Source organism: Phyllobates terribilis, unplaced genomic scaffold (genome assembly GCF_046119375.1).
Source record: "Phyllobates terribilis strain yellow unplaced genomic scaffold, ASM4611937v1 Scaffold_7__3_contigs__length_470593459, whole genome shotgun sequence".
In the NCBI taxonomy this organism is placed as follows: Eukaryota; Metazoa; Chordata; class Amphibia; order Anura; family Dendrobatidae; genus Phyllobates; species Phyllobates terribilis.
The window spans coordinates 112,109,852-112,136,020 of record NW_027362767.1 but is presented as its reverse complement, the minus strand read 5'-3'; the positions used below and the strand labels follow the sequence as shown (position 1 = coordinate 112,136,020).

The 26,169-nt window shown below is 49.5% G+C and overlaps 1 pseudogene; it reads left to right on the top strand.

The window, feature by feature from the left end:
* LOC141155367 (protein transport protein Sec23A-like) overlaps positions 1-26,169 on the top strand; it is a 154,193-nt pseudogene that overhangs the window by 17,329 nt on the left and 110,695 nt on the right.

Below are 26,169 nucleotides of genomic sequence, written 5' to 3'. Positions count from 1 at the left end.
AAATATATCTGTTGAAAATAGTCTGGTGTAGGCCAGAGAAATACAAGTGTGGTTTTGCAGTTCCACGGTACAAACCTCTGTATTATCCACTTTTGGGCCATTTGTATCTAAAAAAAACAGCTTGAGTGTGTCACTCACTGTTCAGCCGCAAATATATATATATTTTAAAAAGCCTGGTATACACCAGTAAATTATTACTGTGGTTTTGATGTTCCACGGTAAAACATCTCTATTATCCTGTTTTTGGCATTTTTTGCTGTATAAAAATAATAATAGTGTCTCCCTGATTTTTCAGACACAAATATATCTGTTGAAAATAGTCTGGTGTAGGCCAGAGAGACAGAAGTGTGCTTTTGCTGTTCCACTGTAAAAAATCTCTATTATCCTGCTTTTTGCATTTTTTGCTGTAAAAAAAAAAAAAAATAGTGTCTCCCTGATTTTTCAGACACAAATATATCTGTTGAAAATAGGCTGGTGTAAGCCCGAGAAATACAAGTGTGGTTTTGCAGTTCCACGGTACAAACCTCTGTATTATCCACTTTTGGGCCATTTGTATCTAAAAAAAACAGCTTGAGTGTGTCGCTCACTGTTCAGCCGCAAATATATATATATTTTAAAAAGCCTGGTATACACCAGTAAATTATAACTGTGGTTTTGCTGTTCCACGGTAAAAAATCTCTATTATTCAGGTTTTGGTAGTTTTTTCCGTAAAGAAAAACAGTAGTGTCTCCTGACTGTTGTGACACAAAAATATATCTGTTGAAAATAGTCTTGTGTAGGCCCGACATCCCAGTGTGGTTTAGCAGTTCCACAGGTCAAATCGCTGTACTATCCAGTTTTGGGCCTTTGGTATCTAAAAAAAAAAGCAGTTTGAGTGTGTCGCTCACTGTTCAGCCGCAAATATCTCTATTTAAAAAAGTGTGGTATACCCCAGTAAACAATAACTGTGGTTTTCCTCTTCCACGGTTCTAATCTACTTTTTATTACCCTTTCTCCATTGACAGTGCAAGTGTAAGCTATTTTACTTCATTTACAATGGGCAAGGCGCGTGGCAAGGGACGTGGAAGTGGACGTTCTGGTGATGGTTCGTGCAGAGGACAGGGCCGTGGCCAAGGTGAAAATGTGCCACAACCAACAGCCACATCTTCTCGCTCCCACTTCTTGACCGAATTACTAGGGAAGCACAGAACAACACCAGTATTGAGAACTGATCAGTGTGAACAGGTTATTAATTGGATAGCAGACAATACTTCCAGTTACCTGGTCACTACCACCTCCGGTCTGTCTTCCACATGGTCAACTCTTAGTAGCCGTGAGTCTCGACCGCATACTCCTCCTCACCCTGATGCTCCTTCCTCCCACCATGCCGAGTGTCGTCAGACAGCAAGTGATCCCACACTTGGACACTCTGAAGAGCTGTTCACTGGTCCATTTCCATATTTGGGCCCCTCGCCTGATACGCTTGAAGTGGTGGAAGAGGAGATCCCATGTTGCGATGCCCAAATATTTGAACAGCCACGGCCACAGGAAGTCGACGTTGGCAATCTGTCACAAGAGGTGGATGATGACGAGACACAATTGCCAGGAAGTGAGGAGGAGGATCGTGGTGCGCAAGTGGAAGAGGAGGAGGTGGTGGATGATCTAGTAACTGACCCAACGTGGAAGGAGGACATGCAGAGTGAGGCCAGCAGCACACAGGGGGAGGGAGGCAGAGTACCCCAACAGGCAGGAAGAAGCAGTGTGGTGGCCGCAGACAGAAGGCAGGCAACCATTTCCCGTAACACCAACACGAGGGACGTTGCCAGTACAAGCGGTAGGTCTTCCAGAGTCTGGAATTTTTTTAAAGACTCTGCTGATAACCCCAAAAAGGCCATATGTTCCACCTGCCATGGCAGCATCAGCAGGGGTGACAAAACTACCAGCCTGACCACCACCAGCATGATCAGGCACATGGCAGCAAAGCACCCGACTTTGTGGGGCGAAACCCAGGGTCCACGACCAGTATCAGCGGGTGTCACCACTGCTTCTTCCACTGTTGTGCGTGCAATAGAACCCCCTGTTGTGTGTGCAAGGCAATCCCCTGTCCATACTGCATGTAAAGATGCCCCCTCCTCTCAGTCTTCACTTGTTATGGCAGTTTCTCAAGAAACAGCATCAACGTCCACGTCCCACCGCAGCGTTCAATTGTCCATATCCCAGACCTTTGAACGAAAGCGGAAATTCGCAGCTAACGCCCCACAGGCCACAGTCCTAAATTCACACATTTCACGACTGCTTGCATTGTAAATGCTGCCTTTTAGGCTGGTGGAGACGGAATCCTTCCGCAATCTTATGGCGGTGGCCGTCCCTCGGTACTCGGTCCCCAGCCGACACTATTTTGCCCGGTGTGCCATCCCCGCACTACACAAGCACGTGTCCCAAAGCATTTGCCGTGCCCTCAACAATGCAGTTACTGGGAGAGTCCACCTGACAACGGACACGTGGACAAGTGCTTGTGGCCAGGGACGGTACATCTCTCTGACGGCACACTGGGTAAACATAGTGGAAGCCGGGACCCAGTCGGACCTTGGGACAGAACACATCCTCCCCACACCGAGGATTGCGGGCCCTATGTCAGTCAGAGTTGCCCCCACAGTGTACAGCTCTTGCGCATCCTCCTCCTACTCCTCCTCCTCATGTTCAGCCTCCATCTCAGATATCACCACATCAGTTACAAGCTGGAAGCATTGCAGTACTGCCTCCGCCAAGCGGCAACAGGCTGTGCTGAAACTCATAAGCTTAGGTGATAAACCTCACACTGCTTGTGAGTTGTGGACAGCTGTGAAAGAGCAGGCAGATCTGTGGCTGAGACCGCTGAACCTACATCCCGGCATGGTCGTGTGTGACAATGGCCGTAACCTGGTGGCGGCTCTGAGGCGAGGTGAGATCACACACGTACCATGCCTGGCTCATGTGCTTAACCTCGTGGTTCAGCGGTTTCTTAAATCGTACCCCGAGTTGCCAGATCTGCTCGTGAAAGTACGCCGCCTGTCAGCTCATTTTCGCAAGTCGGCTACAGCTTCCGCCGCCCTTGCTGTGTTGCAGCAGCGTTTGCAGCTTCCGGCACACCGACTGGTGTGTGATGTCCCCACACGTTGGAACTCTACCCTCCACATGTTGCAAAGGATTTGTGAGCAGAAGAGAGCAGTTGTGGAGTACCAGCTGCAACAAGGCCGTCGATATTCAGGTCAGACTCCACACATAAGACCTCAGGAGTGGACCTGGATGTCTGACATATGTACCATCCTGACAAACTTTGAGGAGGCCACCAAGATGGTGAGTGGCGATGACGCCATCATTAGTGTCAGCATCCCACTTGTCTGTCTTTTGTAACGCTCTCTGCAGAGAATTAAAGAGGAGGCATTGCAGCCAGAGTATGATGAGATGGATCAAGAAGCCGTAGCGGGCGATTACACACAGCCCAGCCTCATCTCATCCCAACGTGCATTGGGGGACAATGAGGGAGAGGAGGAGGAGGAGGAGGAAGAACAGGAGCTGCTATCATGCGTTGTAGACGGTAGTACCTGTACAAGTGTCATACCGTCGGTTCAGCGTGGGTGGCCTGAGGACAGGGGGGAGGAGGAGGAGAGCATGGTCAATCGTCATCTTGGTGAGGACACGGAAATCTTGCCCGTTACCAGTCTGGCATGCATGGCTGACTTTATGTTACGCTGCCTTAACCGTGACCCTCGCGTTGTCAAAATGTTGGGTGACAGTCATTACTGGTTGGTGACACTTGTAGACCCCCGCTACAAGGAGAACTTTCACTCTCTTATTCCTGAGGTGGAGAGGTCTACAAAAATGGGGCAATACCAGAAGGCCCTTGCTGCAGAACTCTTAAAAAAATTCCCATCTGAACACGCTAGCGGCAGAGGTCACAGTTCATTGCCCAACCAAGGCGTACAGGCGAGAGAGATGCAACTCCAATCCAGCAGAGGCAGGGGAACACTGTCAACGTTCTGGGACAGTTTTCTGACACCCGCCCAGCTTACAGGCCCTGAGGCGCGGGGTACTCTCACAAGGAGTGGAAAGTTTCAAAAGATGGTGAGGGAGTACCTTGCCGATCGTACCAGCGTCCTCCGTGATTCCTCTGTGCCTTTTAATTATTGGGTATCCAAGCTGGACACTTGGAATGAACTCGCTCTGTACGTCTTGGAGGTCCTGGCCTGCCCTGCCGCTAGCGTGTTATCAGAGCGTGTTTTTAGTGCCGGTGGGGGAATTATAACTGATAAGCGCACTCGCCTGTCAACTGACAATGCTGACAAGCTGACCCTTATCAAAATGAACAAGGGCTGGATTGGGCCAGACTTCTCATCACCACCAAATCACAGCAAAGTAACATAAAGTCAAATCCACTGTGTTATTTCGGGAGGTGTATTCACATGCACCACTTCACACCCACACATGGGTATACGCTTCCTCGTTTCGGCTGTTTAATCTTCTTCTCCTTATCCTCAGCCTCCACCACCACTATACCACCAGGGTGCCAGCATTGCAAGTTCCTCCGTCCTAATTTTTGGCAGCTTTTGCTGGGAAAGCATAAGCAAATACCATGGGACACCCACTCCCCAATAATGGGACTTATGTTTGTAATATGCTGTACTGCATGGCTCTTGTAAGGGGCATTGCAAGTTGCTCCGTCCTAATTTTTGGCAGCTTTTGCTGGGAAAGCATAAGCAAATACCATGGGACACCCACTCCCCAATAATGGGACTTATGTTTGTAATATGCTGTACTGCATGGCTCTTGTAAGGGGCATTGCAAGTTGCTCCGTCCTAATTTTTGTCAGCTTTTGCTGGGAAAGCATAAGCAAATACTATGGGAGACCCACTCCCCAATAATGGGACTTATGTTTGTAATATGCTGTACTGCATGGCTCTTGTAAGGGGCATTGCAAGTTGCTCCGTCCTAATTTTTGGCAGCTTTTGCTGGGAAAGCATAAGCAAATACTATGGGAGACCCACTCCCCAATAATGGGACTTATGTTTGTAATATGCTGTACTGCATGGCTCTTGTAAGGGGCATTGCAAGTTGCTCCGTCCTAATTTTTGGCAGCTTTTGCTTGCAAGGCATAAGCAAATACTATGGGACACCCACTCCCCAATAATGGGACTTATGTTTGTAATATGCTGTACTGCATGTGACGCGCCCCCTGGGCCGTGTGTACACGTGTGTGGGATACCCGGTGCCGGGTCTCTGGGGTCTGTAGTCTCCGTGGCGGTGACCCGGTCCCGTGGCTCAGGCTTGTCAAACCAGTGGCAATCTTTCTTAGGTTTTGAGGTTAATTGTCCGACTGCGCCACCCGTGGATTGCGGTCAGGGAGTACCACCGCTGCGAGGCAGACCGCTGAGGCTGGTGTTGTGTGCGCAGCATAAAATGGGATAACTCCCCTCGGGAGGAGTATAGCCTCAGGGCAGTGAGTGTGGATGATGGGGGTGATGGTGCACGAGAGCAGCAGGAATGACTCAGAGTCTTTGCAGTGCAGTTCAGGGTCTTTACTGATGATTATAAGGTAGACCCTCCCGGGAGTACTGGCTAGCATAAGAGGCCTGGTCAGTCTGTGAGCAAGCTGGAGTTCCCCTGGCCAGGTGGAGTTGTAGGCCTCCCCGTCTGTCTGCACTCTTCCTGGCTACCTTGCTGTAAGCGGGTAGAAGTAGCCCACATCCCTGAGTGTACCGTGTAGTGCTCACCCGTATGGCTGGTGACTTGGGGCCTTCTGTTAGCCTCCGCTCCACGACGGCGGTGCTGGTCCCTTGCTTGTGACTGAGCCTCCGGGCTTCTATGGCCAGAGGACCTGAAATCCCCTGCCGGCTGGTTTCTGCTGCTGGATATATAAGTCCTCACAGCTTCGGACTCCTGTGTCCGGTTCCTATTGTCTTCTGCCAGGGCGAGCTCTGCTCAGCTTCCAGCCCCTGGTCTTTAGCTCCTAGCTCATACAGAGCTCCTTGCTGTTACTTTCCCTTGCTCTCACTCTGACTCTGACTGTTCTCTGACTCACTCAACCCCACCCCAGATCCAGTTTATAAGGGCAGAATTCTCCTCTCCCAGGACTGGGGCAGGAGGATGTTGCATGTTTAAGGGATCCTGACCAGGAAACCTCCCACTTGCTCTCCGACGTAATCTCTATTACTGTGGTGACCAGACCCCTGGGGTGCCACACATGGCTCTTGTAAGGGGCATTGCAGTACCTCATAATTTTTGGAAAGCATTCCATTCACTGCTTAGGCCAACAGTGCACAGGAGACCCAGTTGCTATAAATGGAAAAAAAGGTTTAGTTAACGCCCTCTGACCTCCATGTCATTTCCAAGGGGCATTGGAGTGCCTCGAAATTTTTGGTAGGCATTGCACTCACTGTATGCCCTATAACTGTGTAGCCTAACCGCTCCTTTTGTTACAGAAACATATCCTACAAGACATATCTGGTTGACTGGCCTGATATTGATGTGAATGGTCCCTGTTCCTCCTGCTCTTTCTCCTTTGCCACTACCTCATCCATCATTTATCACCTGAAGCTTTGTTTTAACGGGAGTCATAGAACTTGGATAGTAGCAGGAAAACATCCAGCAATCCTCGGAGGAGGTAGGATATGCGCCAAAACGCTGACCTCCTCAGGCCTAGCCGCTACTACATACATGCGCTTGCATTACAACAAAACAAAGCAGATGCTAACTTCTATCATCCTCATCATGCTCCTCACCTTGGCACTCTCAACTCCCCTGATGGAGAAGCCAGGGCCCACCGGAGGAGTCTGATAGTCCGGTGGGCTCGGCCAATGCTGCCCTAAAGCAGGCCAGGCTAAGAAAAGTGTGGGAAAGGTTACCGGTACAAATAGGGGTGGCTGGGGACCGAGTATGGACACCCGGCCACCCCCTGGAGGCTGGGGAGCAAGCGGGGACACCCGGCCACCAGGCGGCTGGGGACTGAGTATGGATACCAGGCCGCCGACACAGCCATGGCGTGGTGGCCAGATTCCACCTCCACATGCCTAAAAGGCCCAATTTAAAGTGCAAGCAAGCAAGCAGTGTGGTATTGCAGCCTGTGGGTGGGTGGGTGGCAGGCTGCATACTTGCGCTTGCATTGCAAGGAATGGGAGAGGTACAATTGAACACTGCCCTGGGACAAGGACTTGAATGGGGATAGTTGCAAGTCTGCAACGACAGGTGCAAGGTGGGAGACATCTTCGCATGTACCATGAACAGGGGTTTGGCATGCACACACTACAGCGGAATAGGCTCTCCTTCCCACTAAATGCACTGGGGAGGGCACAGGTAATGTTTTGGTTTACGCGCTTAATCTTATGTATAAGGCACACCAGGACAAATAGGGGCGGCTGGGGACTGAGTATGGATACCTCGCTGCCGAAGCAGCCATGAGGCAGTGGCCAGCTTCGGCCTCCTCTAAACTAAAAGGCCCCATTTCAAGTGCAAGCTAGCAGTATGAATTGCAGTCTGGGGGTGGGTGGGTGGCAGGCTGCACACTTACACTTGCATTAAAAGAAAACATAGCAGATGCTAACTTCTGTCATCATCATCATGCTCCTCACCTTGGCACTCTCAACTCCACCGATGGAGAAGTCAGGGCCCACTGGAGGAGTCTGGTTCTCTGGTGGGCTCGTCCAATGCTGCCTAAAGCAGGCCGGGCTAAGATAAGTGTGTGGGGGGAAGTTCCAAGGAGAAATGGGGGCGGCTGGGGACTGTTTATGGACACCCGACTGGGGACCATGTGGACACTCGGCCGCGGGGCGGCTGGGGACTGAGTATGGATTCCAGGCCGCCAACACAGCCATGACGTGGTGGCCAGATTCCACCTCCACATGCCTAAAAGGCCCAATTTCAAGTTCAAGCAAGCAAGCAGTATCGTATTGCAGCCTGGGGGTGGGTGGGTGGCAGGCTGCATACTTGCGCTTGTATTGCAAGGAATGGGGGAGGGCACATGAACACTGCCCTGGGACTAGAACTTGCATGGGGATAGTTGCAAGTCTGCATCTTCTGATGCGGCAAGGATCACTTATGATGGGCACACTTTTAGACAGTGACCTGGGAGTCAGAGATGCTTCCAGGGATCTTCCCCATGCTGTTCCCATGTCTTTTCAGCACTTTATGCATGTGTCACACAGCACATGGCCAGATAAGGTTGTAAAATGTTAAAATGACATTTCCCGGTGAATGCATTTGTCATAGTTGAAAGCAATACAAAAGTGCAAAAACGCATAAAAAATGCTACTTGTGAACATAGCCGAAGGTGTGGAGGAGTATTTTTGTTTTTGGTCATTTATTTTAACTTATACACAAGTCTTTTCCCTGGAAAGGATGTTCCTTAACATATTTCACAGGAAAAAAAGTTTCACTTTCGTTTTATTGTGAGCCTGTAAAAGTGGCTTAATACCTCTGACCACGTTGTTGACAGCAGTGACCTGGGGGTCAGAAATGCTTCCTGGGGCGATCCCCATGCTGTCCCCCTGTCATTTGAGCACTGTCACTATCGTTTTGGGCACTTGTTAGGCTTTTAAAAGACTGCCGGGGGTACCACCGCAAAAATGCTCGAGTCTCCCATAGACTAACATTGGGCTCGTTGCTCGGGTCGAGCACCCGAGTATCACGGCGAGCTCGGCCCGAGCTTCGAGCATCCGAGCATTTTAGTGCTCGCTCAACACTATTGGCCATGCCTTAGTCAAACATTCCCTCACACGTCCAAACTGCCCATAAACCTCACTTTGTCCTCCATCCTGGGGCTCTTTTTTTTATATAATAATTCACTTAGACTAGATTATTTAGCACGATGGTATGCTCTTTTTACCATGCGTCTGCTGTAGCCCCTTTTATAGAATCTATTTTTCAAGTCTTCTGACTGTCTGACAAATTCCATCTCATCAGAACAAATCCTACGCAAACGCAGGAATTGGCCTGTAGGTACAGCCTGAATCATGTGAGGGGGATGAGAAGATGTCGCATGGAGTAGCATATTTGTGGAAGTGTCTTTCCTTTAAATACTAGTCTGTAAGAAATTATTACAATCCCTAGTAAGGACCACATCTAAGAAATTAATCACATTCCTATCCCCCGTACAGTACAGACCAAAAGTTTGGACACACCTTCTCATTTAAAGATTTTTCTGTATTTTCATGACTATGAAAACTGTACATTCACACTGAAGGCATATATATGTATATATATATACTTAATAAAAAAGTGTGAAACAACTGAAAATATGTCTTATATTCTAGGTTCTTCAAAGTAGCCAACTTTTGCTTTGTTGACTGCTTTGCACACTCTTGGCATTCTCTTGATGAGCTTCAAGAGGTAGTCACCGGAAATGGTTTTCACTTCACAGGTGTGCCCTGTCAGGTTTAATAAGTGGGATTTCTTGCCTTATAAATGGGGTTAGGACCATCAGTTGTGTTGTGCAGAAGTCAAGTGGATACACAGCTGATAGTCCTACTGAATAGACTGTTAGAATTTGAATTATGGCAAGAAAAAAGCAGCTAAGTAAAGAAAAACTAGTGGCCATCATTACTTTAAGAAATGAAGGTCAGTCAGTGCGAAAAATTGGGCAAACTTTGAAAGTGTCCCTAAGTGCAGTTGCAAAAACCATCAAGCGCTATAAAGAAACTGGCTCACATGAGGACAGCCCCAGGAAAGGAAGACCAAGAGTCACCTCTGCTTCTGAGGATAAGTTTATCTGAGTCACCAGCCTCAGAAATCAAAGGTTAACAGCAGCTCAGATTAGAGACCAGGTCAATGCCACACAGAGTTCTAGCAGCAGACACATCTCTTCAACAACTGTTAAAAGAAGACTTTGTGCAGCAGGCCTTCATGGTAAAATAGCTGCTAGGAAACCACTGCTAAGGACAAGCAACAAGCAGAAGAGACTTGTTTGGGCTACAGAACACAAGGAATGGACATTAGACCAGTGGAAATCTATGCTTTGGTCTGATGAGTCCAAATTTGACATCTTTGGTTCCAACCACCGTGTCTTTGTGCGACGCAGAAAAGGTGAACGGATGGACTCTACATGCCTGGTTCCCACCATGAAGCATGGAGGAGAAGGTGTGATGGTGTGGGGGTGCTTTCCTGGTGACACTGTTGGGGATTTATTCAAAATTGAAGGCATACTGAACCAGCATGGCTACCACAGCATCTTGCAGCGGCATGCTATTCCGTCTGGTTTGCGTTTAGTTGGACCATCATTTATTTTTCAACAGGACAATGACCCCAAACACACCTCCAGGCTGTGTAAGGGCTATTTGACCAAGAAGGAGAGTGATGGGGAACTACGCCAGATGACCTGGCCTCCACAGTCACCAGACCTGAACCCAATCGAGATGGATTGGTGTGAGCTGGACCGCAGAGTAAAGGCAAAAGGGCCAACAAGTGCTAAGCTTCTCCGGGAACTCATTCAAGATTGTTGGAAGACCATTTCCGGTGACTACCTCTTGAAGCTCATCAAGAGAATGCCAAGAGTGTGCAAAGCAGTCAACAAAGCAAAAGGTGGGTACTTTGAAGAACCTAGAATATAAGACATCTTTTCAGTTGTTTCACACTTTTTTGTTAAGTATATAATTCCACATGTGTTAATTCATAGTTTTGATGCCTTCAGTGTGAATGTACAATTTTCATAGTCATGAAAATACAGAAAAATCTTTAAATGAGAAGGTGTGTCCAAACTTTTGGTCTGTACTGTATATGTGATAAAAATGTTCATATCATTCTTATTGAGGGATTCCATGAACTCAAATAAAGCTTCGATAGTACCCTGCCAGATCAGCAGGATATCATCGATGTACCGCATCCACAATGGGACGCAGTCCATTGATGCCCGTCGATACATGTTGCCCAATCTGTAGGCTGCATGTATCAGGCATTGGCTGTGCAACATCAGCCAGATATGTTTTACTCTGAAACGCTATGAGGTCACACACTGTCTATGGATTGGGCAACATGTATCAGGTGTCACGTTTACTTTAATATAAACATCATTTAATGGGATAGCACTAGTGATGAGCGAGCACTAAAATGCTCGGGTGCTCACTGCTCGAGTCGAGCAAATCGTAATGCTCAGGTGCTCGACCCGAGCGACGAGCCCAATGTAAGTCTATAGGAAACTCAAGCATTTTTCTGGCAGCACCCCCGGCAGTCTGCAGAGGGCCTAAAAATTGCCCAAATCGATGGGAACAGTGCTCAAATGACATGGCAACAGCATGGGGAAGACTCCTGGAAGCATCTCTAACTCCCAGGTCACTGTTGTGAACAATGTTGTCAGAGGTATTACGCCACTTTTACGGACTCACAATAAAACATACGAAAACTAAATCAAAATGGATTCTCCTGGAAAAAAATGTTAAGCAACATCCTTTCCAGGGTAATGACTTGTATATAAGGCAAAATAAATAGCCCTCCCAAAAATGCTCCTCCACACCTTGGCCTATGTTCACACATAGCGTTTTTTCACTTTTGCATTGCTTTCAACGGTGAAAAATACATTCACTGGTAAATGTCATTTTAACATTTTACAACCTTATCTGCCCATGTGGTATGTGAGACATGATCAGACACATCCTGTTTCATTTATGAAGGAGGAACTCTGAATGTCACAAAGCCTATTTTTATAGGGCCATCAGGCGGCTCTTACTATTGTTAAAGGGCCAGCAGTTCGCTCTCACTATTGTTAGAGGGCTATCAGCTGGCTATGCTTTGTTGTTCCCATTATTAAGAAGTGGGTTCCCTATGCTGTTATTGCGTATGCTATAACTGCAAGGCCTGTCTAAAATTTGAAAAAAAAACCAATATACCTTTGAACAGACATAGAGGAGGGCCTCATTTAAAAAAAAATGTTCCCATTATAAAGGGGTCTCCTACAGTGGTAATGCCCATGCAGTGACTGCAAGGGCTGCCAAAAAATTGGACACACTAATACCCCTTTGAAGAGACGTAGAGGAGGTCCTCATTAAAAAATTGATACCATTGTTAAGGAATGGGTCTCCTATACTGGTAATGCCCATGTAGTGACTGCAAGGGCTGCCAAAAAATTGGACGCACTCCAATACCCCTTTGAAGAGACATAGAGGAGGTCCTCATTAAAAAACATTGTTAAAATTGTTAAGGAGTGGATCTCCTTTACTGGTAATGCCCATGCACCAAGTTCATGGGCTGAAAAACATTTACCCCTGGGGGGTATACATGAACATACTGAATAACATACAGAATGTTAGAGGTAGGCCTCTAAAAAAATTTCCTACGGGCATCATAAACACCCTTAAAATAAATTATTTGGGTGTTGCATCATGGTATCATGGGTGTGTCAGGTGTAATAGACAGTCGCTTTGGATCTGGCTGTAGAAGGTCACTGCGCTTCGCATTACAGATGCCCTTTTCCTTCCTTTAGGACCCAGTGGTGACCTCCCTCCTGCTGCTGATTGACACACCCTTGCCTGGGAGTTAAAAACACTCAGTTTGCTCCAGGGGGTGGGTAACATACAATGACTTGCGAAAATATTCACCCCCTCTTGGAATTTTTCATGTTTTGCTAACTCACAGCCTGGAATTTCACAGTTTTTTTGTGGGGTTTGCATCTGTTCATGTAAAGAACATGACTGCAACTATGAACATTTGGTTTTCTTTTTATGGTGAAGCAAACCACAAAATCTACAAAATAACTGAAAACTTCAATGTGCACCCCCTCAAGTCAGTACTTTTTAGAGACTCCTTTTGTGGCCATTACAGCCATAGGCGGATTATAATGAGGGCAATCTGGGCTACCGCCCGGGGCCTCGGGCCTCCAGGGTGCCCGCGGCTCCGGGGTGTCTATGGCCAGATTGCCCTAACTATATGTGCGGCGCTGCGGCACATACTGGCAGACAGCCGTGTCTCCTAGCTGTGATGTCACGCAGTGCGCTCCCGGCCTGCACTGCTACTTACCACCGGAGAGGAGCAGGAGCCAGGAGGACTGGAGCAGAGCTGGGGGATGGTGAGTCTGTGTGTGTGTGTGTGAGAGTGTGTGTATGAGAGAGAGTGTGTGTGATAGAGTGTGTGTGTGTGTGTGTGTGTGTGTGTGAGAGAGTGTGTATGTGTGAGAGTGAGTGTGTGTGTGCAGGCAGATATCATTGTGTGATATCTGTTTATATGTATTTTTGTGTTTCAAATATGTTTATACGTGTATGTATATGTCTATATATGTTTGTGTGTGCGTGACTGCGTGCGGCCTCCCGCTGTTTCTGGGGGGGGTGCCGTGCGGCCTCCCGCTGTGTATAGATGGTGCTGTGCGGCCTCCTGCTGTGTATAGATGGCTACATGCGGCCTCCTGCTGTGTATAGATGGCACCATGCGGCCTCCTGCTGTGTATAGATGGCTACGTGCAGCCTCCCGCTGTGTATAGATAGCGCGATACGGCCTCCCGCTGTGTATAGATGGCCCGTGCGGCCTCCCGCTGTGTATGGATGGCGCCATGTGGCCTCCCACTGTGCATAGATGGCTACGTGCGGCCTCCCGCTGTGTATAGATGGCTACGTGCGGCCCCCTGCTGTGTATAGATGGCGCCGTGCGGCCTCTTGCTGTATATAGATGGCGCCGTGCGGCCTCCCGCTGTATATAGATGGCGCTGTGCGGCCTCCCGCTGTGTATAGATGGTGCCGTGTGGCCTACCGCTGTGCATAGATGGCTCTGTGCGGCCTCCCGCTGTGTATAGATGGCTACGTGCGGCCTCCCGCTGTGTATAGATGGCTACGTGCGGCCTCCCGCTGTATATAGATGGCTGCGTGCGGCCTTCCGCTGTGTATAGATGGCTATATGTGGCCTCCTGCTGTGTGTAGATGGCGCCGTGTGGCCTCCTGCTGTGTTTAGATGGCGTTGTGCGGCCTCCCACTGTGTATAGATGGCTACATGCGGCCTCCTGCTGTGTATAGATGGCTACGTGCGGCCTCCTGCTGTGTTTAGATTGCGCCGTGCGGCCTCCTGCTGTGCATAGATGGCTACGTGTGGCCTCCCGCTGTGTATAGATGGCGCTGTGCGGCCTCCCACCGTGTATAGATGTGTAACGGGTCCGGGAGGCGGAACCTCTGAGCTACTATACAAGGGGGCGGCCCTTGTAAGGAAGCGGGTGGCAGTCTCTGGGTGAACGGACAGGGAGTTACGGCAAGTGATCAGGGCAGTCTCTGGGTAAGGGGTAGGTACGACCTGTGATGGCAGAGCCTCCGGGTAGGCTAGCAGGCAGATGGTAGATGTGTGCTCCCAGGTGAGCAAGCGAGAGTCTCTGGAATAGCAGGTGGTCACGGCACGTGACGGCGGAACCTCCGGGCTGGCAGGCAGGTAGGTAACGGAGAAGCGCTCCCAGGTGAGCGGGCAAGAGTCTCTGGAATAGCTGGTGGTCACCGCACGTGACAACGGGACCTCCGGGCTGGCAAGCAGGCAGGTAACGGAGATGCGCTCCCAGGTGAGCGGGCAAGAGTCTCTGAGATAGCTGGTGGTCACAGCACGTGACAACGGAGCCTCCGGGCTGGCAAGCAGGCAGATAACGAAGAAGCGCTCCCAGGTGAGCGGGCAAGCTGGTCCATAGACAGACTGACCGGAGTAGTAAGGCAGACCGTCGGACCTCAGGCAAGCAGGCAGGTAGCTGATATGCGCTCCCAGGTGAGCGGGCAGGCTGGTCCTTTAGACAGACTGACAGGAGTAGTAAGGCAGACCGTCGGACCTCAGACTGGCAGACAGGTAACAAGTATTCAGGCAGGAATCAGGCAGGTAACTAGCAGGAAACTGACAGGAAACTGGCAGGTAACTGGCAGGTAACTGGCAACGGGACCTGACGGCTGAAGCACAGGTGAGACACAGGTGCAAACAACATTGCTCGGGCACCTCCATTTTGGAGGAGGTGCCTTATATATGATGAAGTCCTCCGGCCATTGGCCGGGGACTCCTTAGGACGGCGCGCGCGGCCCCTTTAAGAGGAGGGGAGCGCGCGCGCGCGCGCCCTAAGCACAGGGGCCGGGAAGGAGCGCGCGCTGAGAGCAGAGCGGGAGGAGGACGCCGGGAAGGAGCGCGCGCTGACAGCAGAGCGGGGAGAGGACGCCGGGCACGGAGCAGAGCGGTGAGGGGAGCAGCGTCCCTGCCTAGCAGAGGGCAGGGACGCCAGCGCTACAGTACCCCCCCTTTAGGCCCCCCTTTTTTAGGCCAGACAGAAATTTAGCTAGGATGAGAGGGGCATGGATGTTCTCCCGGGGCTCCCACGTTCTCTCCTCAGGACCAAACCCCTTCCAATCTACCAGAAAAAAGGTCTTTCCTCTTACCCTTTTGGTGGCAAGAATGTTCTCTACCTCAAACTCGTCCTCAGCAGAAACCGGAGCAGGAGGCGTACCTGTAGACTTGGAAAAAGAGTTAAGCACCACAGGTTTGAGGAGAGACACATGGAAGGAGTTAGGGATCCGTAAGTTGGCCGGGAGTTTCAATTTATAGGCCACCGGGTTGATCTGACTGATGACCTCCAGTGGGCCGATGAACCGAGGCCCTAACTTATAGGAAGGGATCTTGAGCCGGACATATTTGGACGAGAGCCAGACTTTATCCCCAGGGCGGAATTGAGGAGGGTCCAGACGTTTTTTGTCAGCGTGTCTTTTCATACGCTCGGATGACAGAAGGAGTGCGGACCGGGTACTCTCCCATATGGAGGAAAATTTGTTAACAAGAGATTCCGCAGCCGGATTGTCCGCCGAGGTGGAGACGGGAAACGGGATCCGAGGATGCTGACCGTAGACTACAAAAAACGGGGATTTGGAGGAAGACTCGCTCTCGTGATTGTTGTACGAGAATTCGGCCCATGGCAGGAGATCCACCCAGTCAGAATGGTGGGCATTAACGAAGTGCCGAAGGTAACTGGTCAGGTTCTGATTGATCCGCTCCACTTGACCATTAGACTGTGGGTGGTAAGCGGAGGAGAAGTCCAGGGTGACGTCCAGCAATTTACAAGTGGCTCTCCAGAAACGGGAAGTGAACTGTACCCCACGATCCGACACGATGTGACGGGGCAGGCCATGAAGACGGAAGATGTGGCGGATAAAGTCTTTAGCCAGCTCGGGTGCAGACGGAAGACCTGGCAGTGGAATGAAGTGAGCCATCTTGGAGAAGCGGTCAGCGACCACCCAAATGACCGTACAACCGGCAGAGACGGGTAGATCAGTAATGAAGTCCATCGCTATATGCTGCCAGGGGGCAGCAGGTACTGGCAGAGGTAGGAGGCGGCCGGCCGGCAGGTGTCTCGGAACTTTGTTGCGGGCGCAGGACACACAGGCAGAAACAAAGTCTATTACATCCTTGTGCAGGTTAGGCCACCAGTAGTGCCGGGTAATAAGCTGGAGGGTCTTTTTCTGACCGGCGTGGCCAGCTAGTTTAGACGAATGACCCCAGTGTAGGATCTTCTCCCGATCAGGTACTGGTACGAACGTCTTACCAGGAGGAAGACGATTTAGACTCACGGGAGCCACCTGCATTACTCTGGCGGGGTCGATGATATGTTTCGGATCCTCCTCGAGATCAGACACCAGAAAGGACCGAGACAAGGCGTCCGCCTTGACGTTTTTGTCAGCCGGGCGAAAATGAAGGACAAAATCAAAACGAGCAAAAAACAAGGACCACCGGGCTTGGCGCGGGTTAAGTCTCTGGGCATGCTGGAGGTAAGCCAAGTTCTTGTGGTCAGTGTAAATTATTACCGGGTGAAGAGCCCCCTCGAGCAGGTAACGCCACTCCTCCAATGCCAGTTTGATGGCCAATAACTCTCGGTCTCCTATGGAATAGTTGCGCTCAGAGGAGGAGAAGAGTTTAGAGAAGAAGCCACAAGTTACCATCCTCCCGGAAGATGATTTTTGAGTAAGTACCGCTCCGGCTCCAGAGGAGGAGGCGTCAACTTCCAGGAAGAACTGTTTGTTGCCATCTGGGCGATGCAGCACCGGGGCGGAAGAGAAGGCCTGTTTAAGGGAAAGAAAGGCCTCCTCTGCTTCGGGTGGCCACTCTTTGGGATTAGTACCTTTACGGGTGAGCGCAGAAATTGGGGCCGTCCGGGAAGAGAAGTGTGGTATGAAGAGGCGGTAGTAGTTGGCGAAGCCCAGGAATCGCTGAATGGCCTTCAACCCCTCCGGTCGGGGCCATTTCTCGATGGCAGACAGTTTCTCAGGATCCATTTGTAGGCCGGTCTGAGAGATAATGTAGCCCAGAAACGGAAGCGAGGTCTGCTCAAAGAGGCACTTCTCAAATTTAGCGTAGAGATGGTTCTGCCTTAGCCTGAGCAGGACCTGACGAACGTCCCTCCGGTGAGTCTGGAGATCCGGAGAGAAGACCAAGATGTCGTCCAGGTACACCACTACGCAGGAGTAGAGAAGGTCCCGGAAGATGTCATTGACCAACTCTTGAAAGACGGCAGGAGCGTTACAGAGACCAAAGGGCATTACCAGGTATTCATAGTGGCCGTCCCGGGTGTTGAATGCCGTCTTCCATTCATCCCCCTGACGAATACGAACCAGGTTGTACGCCCCACGAAGGTCCAGTTTGGTGAAGATCCTAGCCCCCCTCAGGCGATCAAATAATTCTGGAATGAGCGGAAGGGGGTACTTATTCTTCACCGTGATCAGGTTTAGGCCTCTATAGTCTATACAGGGACGGAGAGAGCCGTCCTTCTTTTTGACGAAAAAGAAGCCTGCTCCCGCCGGGGAGGTAGATTTCCGGATGAATCCTCTGGCCAGATTCTCCTCAATATATTCGGACATTGACCGGGTCTCAGCAGCGGATAAAGGATAGATACGCCCACGGGGAGGAGTAGTACCGGGTAGCAGATCGATGGGACAGTCGTATGGTCTATGTGGTGGTAATGTCTCTGCCTCCTTTTTATTAAAGACATCTGCATAAGACCAATAAGGAATCGGAAGTCCAGGTAGATTAGCTGGGGTAGGAGAGGGACGGACGGGATGGACGGGAACCAGGCAGGTTTTATGACAGTCTTGTCCCCAGCGAAGGACCTCTCCGGTTTGCCAGTCTAGCACGGGTGCATGTCTCTGGAGCCAGGGCAGACCTAGCAAGAGGGCGTGAGAGAGTCCAGGCAGAACATGAAAGGAGATACTTTCAGAATGCAGCATTCCCACCTGCAGGGTAATGGATTCGGTGATGAGTTGAATGGGGCGAGGTAAGAGGCCCCCATCCACGGCAGCGACAGACAAGGGTACAGCCAGAGGTTTGGTGGGGATGCGGTATTTCTCAACCAGGGACTGTGAAATAAGGTTCCCGGCTGCTCCAGAGTCAAGTTGGGCTAGTTCGAAATAACGGTTCTCCCCGTAGATGATCGAAACTGACAACAGCAGGGATGGAGAGGATTTATTCTTGTCTAGGTGGACCTCTCTGAGCGAACCTAGACACAGGCGTTTCCCGACCTCTCCGGGCAGGCACGGATCCGGTGCTCCTTACTGCCACAGTAGAAGCAGCTCCCCTCGGCACGGCGTGAGTCCTGACGGGTTTTGACCATCTTGGTCTGGTCGACCTGCATAGGCTCAGGAGAGTGTACCTGGGGAGAGATGGAGGGAATGACGGGTTTCTGGAAAGTAGGAGCTAAACGTGGAATCCTTCTCTCACGGGTGACCTCTTTGGCACGCTCCTGGAACCGTAGGTCAATCCGGGTGGCAAGGGTTATTAGATCATCGAGAGAGGTAGGAATGTCCCGACCAGCAAGTTCATCTTTAATACGACCGGACAGACCCTCCCAGAAGACGGATACCAGAGCGTCGTTATCCCAGGCCAGCTCCGAGGCAAGGGTGCGGAACCGTATGGCATATTGGCCCACGGTGAGACCCTCCTGACGGAGGCGTAGCAGAGAGGATGCGGATGAGGTCTTCCGTCCGGGTTCGTCGAAGACTTTCCGGAAAGCCGAGAGAAAAGCAGGCAAGTTGGACACCAGGGGGTCTCCTCTCTCCCATAGAGGATTTAGCCAGGCCAGGGCCTCCCCGGTGAGATGGGACATGATAAAGGCAATTTTGGCCCGGTCGGAATTAAACTGATGGGACAAAAGTTCAAAGTGCAGGGTGCACTGATTTATGAAGCCCCGAGCCTGGACGGGGTCGCCTCCGAAGCGAGGAGGTGCAGAAAGCCGGGGTCCGGGGTAGGATACCATAGTATTAGTGGGCAGCGGAGCTGCCGGATTGCAAGATATGGCACTGGCGGAGGTTGTTGGTGGATCAGACAGAGTGTTCAGGCGAGTATTAACATTCCGCAGGTGACCCAGGATGGCCTCCTGTTGGGACCTCTGACGGGACAGTTCAAGACAGAGGTCCGAGAGCGAGGGAGCTTGGGTGCCACCGGGTTCCATGGCCCGAGCAAACTGTAACGGGTCCGGGAGGCGGAACCTCTGAGCTACTATACAAGGGGGCGGCCCTTGTAAGGAAGCGGGTGGCAGTCTCTGGGTGAACGGACAGGGAGTTACGGCAAGTGATCAGGGCAGTCTCTGGGTAAGGGGTAGGTACGACCTGTGATGGCAGAGCCTCCGGGTAGGCTAGCAGGCAGATGGTAGATGTGTGCTCCCAGGTGAGCAAGCGAGAGTCTCTGGAATAGCAGGTGGTCACGGCACGTGACGGCGGAACCTCCGGGCTGGCAGGCAGGTAGGTAACGGAGAAGCGCTCCCAGGTGAGCGGGCAAGAGTCTCTGGAATAGCTGGTGGTCACCGCACGTGACAACGGGACCTCCGGGCTGGCAAGCAGGCAGGTAACGGAGATGCGCTCCCAGGTGAGCGGGCAAGAGTCTCTGAGATAGCTGGTGGTCACAGCACGTGACAACGGAGCCTCCGGGCTGGCAAGCAGGCAGATAACGAAGAAGCGCTCCCAGGTGAGCGGGCAAGCTGGTCCATAGACAGACTGACCGAAGTAGTAAGGCAGACCGTCGGACCTCAGGCAAGCAGGCAGGTAGCTGATATGCGCTCCCAGGTGAGCGGGCAGGCTGGTCCTTTAGACAGACTGACAGGAGTAGTAAGGCAGACCGTCGGACCTCAGACTGGCAGACAGGTAACAAGTATTCAGGCAGGAATCAGGCAGGTAACTGGCAGGTAACTGGCAACGGGACCTGAGGGCTGAAGCACAGGTGAGACACAGGTGCAAACAACATTGCTCGGGCACCTCCATTTTGGAGGAGGTGCCTTATATATGATGAAGTCCTCCGGCCATTGGCCGGGGACTCCTTAGGACGGCGCGCGCGGCCCCTTTAAGAGGAGGGGAGCGCGCGCGCGCGCGCCCTAAGCACAGGGGCCGGGAAGGAGCGCGCGCTGAGAGCAGAGCGGGAGGAGGACGCCGGGAAGGAGCGCGCGCTGACAGCAGAGCGGGGAGAGGACGCCGGGCACGGAGCAGAGCGGTGAGGGGAGCAGCGTCCCTGCCTAGCAGAGGGCAGGGACGCCAGCGCTACAAGATGGCTACGTGTGCTCAATATTGAGTCATACAATTAATGTAAGGCTATGTGCCTACGATGCAGAAATGCTCCGGATTTTTTTTGAGCGTTTCTGCATCTCCCTGGCAGAAAAAACGCATGCGGATTTTACATGCGTTTTTCCTGCCAGGGACATGCGGATGTGAAGCGTTCTTCACATGCATTTCTGCATGCGGGTTATCAAGCTCTTTTCCAAGCGATTTTAGCATCACTTGGAAAGTGCTTGACAACTTGGTCACACTATATAAATCCATGCAACCGGCATGGATTTATATAGTGTGACAGTAAAAGAATGGTAAAAAATAAAGAATAAATATGTAATTATCTTCTGATGACCTGTCGACGTCAGCGGTCGCGTGACCCGTCACATGACTAAATGACGTCACGGCTGGTCCTTTTCAGACCATCGTGAGCTGCCGGCAAGCCAGGACGCAACGGATAAAGACAGCGGGGGCTATCAGAAGGTAAGTATGATATTTATTTTTTATTTTATTCTTTTTTTTTACAGGTACTATGGTACCTGGGTCTGGAGGAGAGTCTCCTCTTCTCCAGACCCGAATACCATCCGCACATTGAAACACATGGAATCCGCATGTACAGATGCAGTGATGCGGATTCCATGCGCTCCAATGCTAGTCAATGGCGGCGAAAACGCCGAGCTTCCGCAAAATAATTGGTAATGCTGCAGATTTTTCCACAATGATAATCCGCAGCGGAAATTTCCGCAGCATGTGCACAGCACATGCAGATTATCATTGGGGAACATGGCAGACCTTCTACCAAATGTTTTTTAAGCGTTTCTGCAGCGGAATTGCTTAAAAAACGCATAGTGGGCACACAGCCTAAAAAAAATTATTATAATTAATATTGTGCCAAATTAATTTCACGTGAACTATCACATGATCTATCACAGGGAATCATGTGACATGTGATACATCAGGTGTGGGGGTAGGGGGCCCGCGCCTTCTAAACTGCCCGGAGCCCTTGCTACTCTTAATCCACCCCTGATTACAGCTGTAAGTCGCTTTGGATAAGTCTCTATGAGCTTTCCACATCTTGCCAATTTGATTTTTGCTCATTCCTCAAGGCAAAACTGCTCCAGCTCATTTAAGTTAGATGGTTTATTCTGGTTAACAGTAATCTTCAAGCCTCACCCCAGATTCTCAATTGGATGAAAGTCTGGACTTTGACTAGGTCACTCCAAAACATTTACACATTTCCCCTTAAACCACTCGAGTGTTGCTTTAGCAGTATGCTTTAGGTCATTGTCTTGTTGGAAGGTGAATCTCTGTCCCAGTCTCAAATCACTGACAGACTGAAGCAGGTTTTCCTCAAGAATATCTCTGTATTTCGCACCATCCATCTTCTCCTCGACTCTGACCATTTTCTCTGTCCTTGCTGCCGAAAAACATCCCCACAGCATGATGCTGCCACCGTCATGTTTCACTGTGGGGATGGTGTTCTTGGGGTGATGAGCTGTGTTGGTTTGGTGCCAGACATAGCGTTTACCTTGGTGGCCAAAAAGTTCAATATTTGTCTCATCTGACCACAGCACCTTCTTGCGTACATTTTGGGAGTCTCCCACATGTCTTTTGGTAAACTAAAAACGAGCTTTACAGTTTTTGTGTATAAGTAAAGGCTTTTTTCTGCTCACTCTTCCATGAAGGACACCTCTATGGAGTGTATGGCCAGATACTCCAGTCTCTACTTGGGAACTCTGAAGCTCCTTCAGGGTTACCTTTGGTCTCTGTGCTGCTTCTCTGATTAATGCCCTCCTTGACAGGCTGAGAGTTTTGGTGGGCGGCCCTCTCTTGGCAGGTTTCTTGTGGTACCATGTTCTTTACATTTGATGATAATGGATTTGATGGTGCTCTGGCGGATCATCAGAGATTGGCATATTTTTTTTATAACCCACCCCTGACTTGTACTTCTCAACAACTTTTTTTCTAACTTGTTTGGAGATCTCCTTGGTCTTCATGGTGTTTGGTTAGTGGTGCCTCTTGCCTAATGCTGTTGCAGCCTCTGTGGCCTTTCAAAAAAATGTGTATATACTTACAGACATGTGACACTTAGATTGCACACAGGTGGACTTCCTTTCACTAAGCATGTGACTTATGAAGATAATTGCTTGCACCAGAAATTTTTAGGGGCTACATTGGAAAAGGGGTGAATACATATGTACATGCCAATTTTTACTTATTTATGCCTATATTTTTCTCACTTTTGATTATTTAGTGCTGATGCATCACACACAAGCTGAATTACTAAAATATTTAAACACAGTTTGTAATGTAACAAAATAGGTAAAAAGCCAAGAAGGGGGATTGAATACTTTTGCAACCAACTGTACATCAAAGGAGACACTGGGGGCACGTTGCAGGATGGGCTGGGGGCATATACCTGGCAGGAGGGGCTGGGGGTATATACCTGGCAGGAGGGGCTGGGGGCATATACCTGGCAGGAGGGGCTGGGGGCATATACCTGTCAGGAGGGTCTGGGGGTATATACCTGGCAGGAAGGGCTGGGGGCATATACCTGGCAGGAGGGGCTGGGGGCATATACTGGCAGGAGGGGCTGGGGCATATACCTGGCAGGAAGGGCTGGGGGTATATACCTGGCAGGAGGGGCTGGGGGTATATACGTCGCAGGAGGGTTAGTGGTGCCTCTTGCTTAATAGTGTTGCAGCCTCTGTGGTCTTTCAGGAAAGATGTGTATATACTGACAGACCATGTGACACTTAGATTGCACACAGGTGGTCTCCCTTCCACTAAGCATGTGCTTGTACCAGAAATTTTTAGGGGGCTTCATTGCAAAAGGGGTGAATAGATATGCACATGCCAATTTTTAGTTATTTATGCCTATATTTTTCTCATTTCACTTAATCAACTTAGACTATTTAGTGCTGATGCATCACACACAAATCGGATTAAAAAAATATTTAAACACAGGTTGGAATGTAACAAAATAGGTAAAAAGCAAAGGGGGTGAATATTTTCGCAATAAACTGTATATACAGTACCAGGATGGAGGACATTATATATACTAGGACGGGGGACCTTACTAAATAATTGGGGGGGGGGGGGAGGGAGGCAACTCGTATGTCCTTATAGGATTTAGAACACTATAAGGCCCATACATCTGACCAACATGCGGGGGCGGGAGGGGGGTGGTTGTGTGTGTGTGTGGGGGGGTGTCCAAATTTTGCATCGGGGCCATTTGGACTTTAGTTACACCACTGGATAGCATCATCCATCTGCCCGCCTTACAGTGCTGTGAGTTAATGCGTTATGTTTGTCACTTCGCCATGACATTGAAAATATATCCCTTATAAATATCGAATCAATACAAACCTCAATATTCATCACTGACCACTGGCGCCAAAGTGTCTGAGATAATTCCTTTTGAACAGAGGAAGCCCCTGCCTCTGGAATTGTGCTTCTCCAACTCTGAGTATACAAATGCTAGAGTTGGTGGCTGGCTGTCAGCAAATCCCCTGCTGTAATTACCTGTTCATTGCAGGAGATCCTACTTCAATGGAGGGTTAAGTGTCATCTATCTGTCTCACTTCCCCAGTTATAATTAATCCCATGTGTTCAATGTGAGGGTGATATGTCCCCTCTCTGAAAATGTCTTTTTGGTTTTACAATTTTTCTCTACGACAATATGTAATTTTTATATGCATAGAAATGTCATTGTCATTTGAGATAGTGTCTATTATAATTGTAATAATGTAAAAATTCATCATATGCATATTGATTTGGGAGGGTGGGGACTGTTAGTCGATAGTTTTGAATAATTTAATCAATAAAAATGGTCAAAATTTGTCTTCTAAACGGAGTTTTGTTTTCTTTACCTTTTAGTTCATGTTCCATTTGAGAAGATCGCCTTTTCTGCAGGTGTTTAACAACAGTCCAGATGAGAGTACCTACTATAGACATCACTTCATGTGTCAAGATCTTACCCAGTCCCTTATAATGATGCAGCCCATCCTTTATTCGTACTCTTTCAGTGGTCCTCCAGAGGTATGTCCAGGCATAGCTGATACCTACCATGTATTTTTTTCAGTTTATGTCATAGTGGCATTGGTATAAACCATGTTCAAATATGCAAATTCACAGTGATGGGGGGAAAAAAGACACATCAAAGGCTTAAATCGCCTTGTGGGACTAAAACATGATAAATACAATATAAAAATACAGAAAGGTGTAGTTAAAACTTCATTCTAAATGATATATATTTACTGTATATTTATGTAAAGGATATGGAATTATGGAAATTAGCTATGAAGTTAACTATACATTATAAATACTACATAAACCCATACATTACACATATAATTTGAATGGGTTTCAATGGGAAGATACTATACGGTTGCATCCATCATACATAGGGTCCCAGCATATAAATACCTATATCTTTACATGATTTTTTTTTAACCATGTACTGTTGAATGGAAAAGCGTAGTCTACTTAGCAATTCCATGTCTGCTGCGCTAATGAAATCCTAAGGGCATGTTTAGCGAGTATGTTATAACCTTTCCCAGTATATACGCTACTAGTATAACAAATAGGAGGTGTGAGCAGAACCTTAACATGTTTCTTAACCTCTTCCCAACATTGGTCATTATGGGGTCTGCATGTAAGGAGTGGGGTCAGGACCTAAGCCCAGAGGTGTATTTAGGTCTTCTAGCACCCGGGGAAGAATTCAGTTTGGGGTCCCTCCCCGCTCCTTCCCCAGCACATGTGCGATTTGCACACTAAGGCCACCACCCCACTATCAGTATTTTTTCTCAGGAGTAGGAGACAAAACCAGGAGTGGGTGATAATGCAGAATTGGTGACTTGTTTCTATTATACCTTTTCTCTGATTGTTCCTCACCTGGTTTTGTCTCCCACTGCCGAGATAAAATACTGACCGAATACTGACAAAATACTGATAGTGGGGCCGTGGCCTTAGTGCCAACGAGCTGCTCTTCCTAATCCTCTCTGAGAGAAGCAGGAAGAGAAGCTCGTTGTCACATGACCGTAAGTATGAAAATCTCATATGATTGAAGTGGCCGTGTGAGGACTGATGGAACCTGCAAGCAGAGCTGAATCCCGACAGTGAGTATATTACACGCTGTCAGGATTGGCTACAGGGCTTCATTTTATAATTAATGGGCTTGTCCAGGTTTGAGATGAAAGTCTACAGTCACTCTATATGACTGCAGGCTTCTGAATTCTCACAGCGCATGTGACTCGCCCCCTGGGCCGTGGGGCACTCGGAACCGGGCAATAGGGAGACGATGGGGGTAGTAGTGGCAACCCGGTCCGTGGCTCAGGGTGGTCAGACCAGTGGCAGTCCTTTATAAGTTTTAAGTGATGTCCGACTACGCCACCCGTGGATTGCGGTCAGGGCTAACCGCCGCTGCAGTGCAGACCGCTGGGGCTGATATAAATGTGCAGCACTGAATAGTTCAACTCCCCACGGGAGGAGTATGGCCCCAGGGCAGAATATATAATGGATGATGGAGGGGATGATTCCGTGACACATTCACCCCTAGTAAAATTTAGTACTCCGGGACTAAACAAGAAATGATAACAACATGCATAACCATAAAACATCAATAGACAGACGACGCACAGGTTGAGCTCTTAAGGTCACAGTGTGGTCTGTGACCGGGTGTCCATATCACCAACGCAACGGGGAGCCTTAACCAGGT